The sequence below is a fragment of the Condylura cristata genome, unplaced genomic scaffold (genome assembly GCF_000260355.1).
Source record: "Condylura cristata isolate star-nosed mole 26May11 unplaced genomic scaffold, ConCri1.0 scaffold00020, whole genome shotgun sequence".
Lineage (NCBI taxonomy): Eukaryota > Metazoa > Chordata > Mammalia > Eulipotyphla > Talpidae > Condylura > Condylura cristata.
The window spans coordinates 14,923,881-14,928,536 of NW_004567121.1; positions in this window are offsets into that span (position 1 = coordinate 14,923,881).

Consider the following 4,656-nt stretch of genomic DNA (forward strand, 5'->3'; position numbering starts at 1 on the left):
AAGGAAGCAAGGTGGAGATCCAGGAGACCTGAGGAAGCCACATGGAGAGCAGCAAGCATGTGGTGAAGAAACCGTGCTTGTTTCTTGACCCTGGACTGGTTAAGGCAGATGTGGGTGAGATACCTGTATGAAAGTGACTATGGCAGTTTTTATATTGATTTTGATTTTGCTCTTTTCCTCCCAGATTTGTCCGGCCATTTCTGACACTTTTCTATCGGTCCCAGCCATAAGGTGCTTTAGTCTCATGGTGAGCTTTCAGGCCTTGCTTTGGGCCAATCCCTTTTGGGTTGACTTTGGCCAAGGGGAGATTGGTAACTTCAGGTGTTTGATTTAGACATTATATTCTTTGTCGTCTGTATTGTATACTCACTGTGTTAAAGTCCTATTTTAAAGTTTTATATGTTTTGTCTTGATGCGGCGGATGACAGAATCCACTTAGAGCAGGCAGGTTTGGGGCTTCAGGGGTGCCCCTCTCTCTGTTCTGTGACAATACCTGCACTTGGAATAATACCTGAGGCTCTCACATTGTTATAGATGACTTGATCAGCACTCTAAGAAGAGGTATAATTGGTTGCATGACAGGATGTAGGTGTACACCCTAATCTTAGGAGCCTAGTTCTTGGAACTGTAATTGTTACTTTATTTGGGAAAATGGTCTTTGCAGATGGAATCTTAAAGATCATGAAAGGAGATCATCTTGGATAATCCAGATAGGTCCTAAATCCTTATGACAAGCATCCTTATGAGACTGATGCAAATGGACGGACACAGAGAAGGGGCTGTGAAGACATAGGCAGTGATTGGAGTGATGAGGTCATGCATCATGGAGTCAGAGAAAGCTGTGAGCCCCGTGTGATAGATATATAATAAACTTCATATGGGAGCAGCAAGGAGGGATTCTCCCCTAGAGCTTCTAGAGGGAGTAAGTCCCTGTCTGCATTTCATTTCAGACTTCTGGCCTCTAGAACCAGGAGGTAATACACTCTAATGCTTTAAATGTCCTGATTTATGTCAGTTTGATGCAGGAAACTTAAGTTAACAGGTAGGGTGAGCTTTCTGGGTGTTGGAACAAGATAAAGACTCAGAAGGGGAAGTCTGAGGGTCACATAGAGTTCATGGGCTCTGCTAGGGTAGGCCTAAATTCAGAGTCTCTCAGCTTTGAGCCTAAGCAAACACTAGACATACTCAGAGACAAGCCCCCAACCCTGTCTAGTCGTACTTTTCATCCTGACCGTTGCCCTCTCTGTGGCATCTCATCTGGGCCATTTGTCTTTCAGTTGCATGCCCTTGACACAGGAAGTCAGATAAAATAATGTGGCAGATTGCTCAGCACAAAGTTTTCTCTTTCCTGGGGTACAGCTCAAAAAGCCCTGTCTAAGATCCTTCAAGTTCCCATTACAAGGAAGACACATTTGGTAGAGCCCCCCACTCCCCGCCCCAGGTGATCGCACAGGTAACTAATAGACTCTAGCACAGTCAGGTGAAAGAACTGATGTTTGTAGTACCAGTCCTGTGAATCTGTGCTAGGTATTCCACACACCCCATCTCATTCTCATGTGAATCTCCTGTGCTGTAAGTAGTAGCATTATTGCCATCTTATATTTTGGGAACTTGAGCTCAATGGGGTCACTGTGCTCAGACGTGAGCTGAAACAGGATTCCAGATGGGCTCCTTGGCTCCCAAGCCTTTGTTTTCTACATGAAATTGCTGCCTCCCTATCGACGTTAGAAAAGGTTCAAGACTGAGAGCAAAGGGCGAATGAGGGAAGAGTTGGATTCATGCTTCACTGTCCTTTTTCCTCATAGACAGCAAGAAAGTGACTGCAGGGTCCCGAGAGAGGAACAATCAACCTTCTGATGAAATGGGTCTGGCCACTTGTTTAAGCAAGAAATGCTACTTTGGAGATGAGGTGACACAGATTTAGTGTGTCTCGTCTCCCTGGAGACCTTGAGGGGCTCTGTGATCCTGGGACTACCGATCCTCTACAAACGGAAAGACAGTAAGAGGAGTTGCCTGCAATGGGCTGTGGGGTTTTTCCATCCGATTCTGGTGACCAAACCAGTGTGAGTTAAAGTCTATTTGAAATAGACAGTGGTTTCTCATTCTACTTCCCCCAAACTCATGATTTCCCTCTTCAGCCCCCAGACTCCTCCATTCGGGAAGAGGTATACTCACTTTGCTTGAAATGGGTCATTAGCTTTCGAGATGATGTAACTGGAATGGGAATTTTTTAAACTACAATATGACCCACTTATAAATGAGAACAAGTTAACAATAAACAGTATTTTAGAAGTTGAAAAAGGTGATGTTAATAGTACTGAATATAGTCTTTTGTTTTTCTTCCCATTAAGTGATTTTGATTTTAATTATATGGACAAGAAGTCAGTTCATAACTTGAAACTACTTAATTGTTAAAACTGTATCAGTACTTTCATAAACTATACCAAAAAGATGAGCCAAGCCAATGTTTCTCTTGCCCTCCTTAAAGAATATAAGAATATCGCCAGCAAGTACCAGCTAAGCTTTAAGGAGGAAGTGGTTAAGCTTAGCATTAGGAATACAACTTTTAAATCCCCAGTTTCCTTGTTTTTATCACCAATTTCATTCTTGCACCCCCACAGTTTGGGCAAATCGTGCTTCCTTCTCACTGCCTCCAGTGTCCCTCAGGAAATCATTGTTCTTCTCCAGGCAAGGAAACTGTCCAACTGTCCAAATGTCAAATGAAGCAATGACACACTCCTTCAGTTAGTGAGGTTGGTTCAGAAGAGGCAGGTGGAAATCTGTTTTGAGAATACACATTAAGACAGCTTTCTCCTTCACTAACTTGTTGGCTCCACTTAGCTGTGACATTTACCAAAACCATCTCAGACCACTGTCTAATCAGGGTCTGTTTACCTGCTTCTCTTGTGACATTACTTTCCAAACATGGACTGGGTCCAGGTTCGAAGTCCCTGTCTGACCAGATACCAGCTATGTGATTCAAGCGAATCACTTAATGGAACTGAACCTCTTTGTCCTCATTTGGACAAAAGAAGTGAGTCATCATGCCACCTACTCACAGTGTTGATCTCAACCCAGAGAAGGTATGTGAAAACACTCTGGAAACTTTAGAAGCCAGTGCAGATATAAATAGCATCATTGTTAAAATTTGTGTTCCTGACCCCCACCCCAGGATGTTAGCTGACACCCTGTTGCCCAACATTCAGCACTGATCAAGGATCCTGAACTACAATAACTTATATTTTGATGGAGAGAGAACATCTCTTTATTAAGTATTCAAGCTAACAGCTCCTCTGTTGTCCACTCTCAGTTGCAATCAAGTATCCTAATACAGAATCCTGTAGCATGGGGAGAGGGGGTTATGTTTTGATGTCTCAACAGAGACAGCCTTGTTCCCTGTTGGGGGTGACCAGGTGCTGTGATAGATGGGACTAGATAAGAGCCATAATAAACTGGGCCTCGCATCCAAGGGTGATTATTAACTGGGCCTAGCATCCGGGAGATACTGGTGGGAGGAACTGGGCCTCGCATCAGGGGGCATAGCGATGAGTCACCCCTTTGGAATCTGAACCTAGAATCCATATGAGAGACCCTTGCCCCCGATAGCACTGGCAGTAGCTGCAGATCCCACCCTAGGGGCTCTGTTTCAGCTGCTGCCCTGGAGCAATAAACTGCTTGCTCAGCTTTTCTGCCTCCCGTCTTTCTTTCTTGTGACCAATCACAGAAGTTGGGACAAAACATTCCCATGTAGGAACCTTCACAGAAACATTTCTGAAAGTGCCATCAAGCCTCAGCTGGGACTCTTTCATTAACTCTTCTCATGGGGGCCAGCTTGGAGGATTAGAAAATGCTTCCTAAATGAGAATTCAGACTTACCTCCACCTTTTCTTTTGCCTGCTGTGGTCACAGTGAGACAGCCTGCCCGCTCCTTGATAGGCCGGAAGAGACTTGCTTTATTCTATTTTTTTTCAAATGTCTCATTAATGGAGACAGAACTGATTTCTGTATGTTGGTTTTTTTATACTGATACTAAACTGAATTAGTTCAAAAACAGTTTTGGTGGAGTCATTTTGACTTTTTGTACATATTTGTACTCTATACCTTTCTTACTCAAAACCTTTTATTTCTTTCTCTGACTTAATTGTCCTAGCTAGTACTTCTAGCATATATTGAATAGAAATGGTGGGAGTGGCTACTCTTATTCCTAATCTTACAGGAAAAGCTTTCAATATTTCCCCTTGGAGTATGTTAGCTGTGAGCCTTTAGTGCATGAGATCTGCTTCTTCCATAACAAAGTTGTTGATAATTTTTATCATGATCATGAAAGGAAGATATATATTTTCAAATGCTTTTTGTACATCTATTGAGATAATCATAGGATTTTTATCTTTCACTCTGTATTGATTTGTCTATGTTGAATCTTATATATCAGGGGTAAATTTCACTTGATCACAACCTATGACTCCTTTCATGTACCATTAAATTTGGTTTGCTAATCTTTTGATGAGAATGCTTGCATCTAGTTTGTCAAGGAGAGCACATATAGTTTTGTTTTCCTACAGTGTCCTTATATAGCTTTTTTTTTTTTTTTAAAGATTTATTTATTTGTGCATACAGAGCTGGGGTACAGGCCAGAGGCTCAGGGGCGGCGAGAGG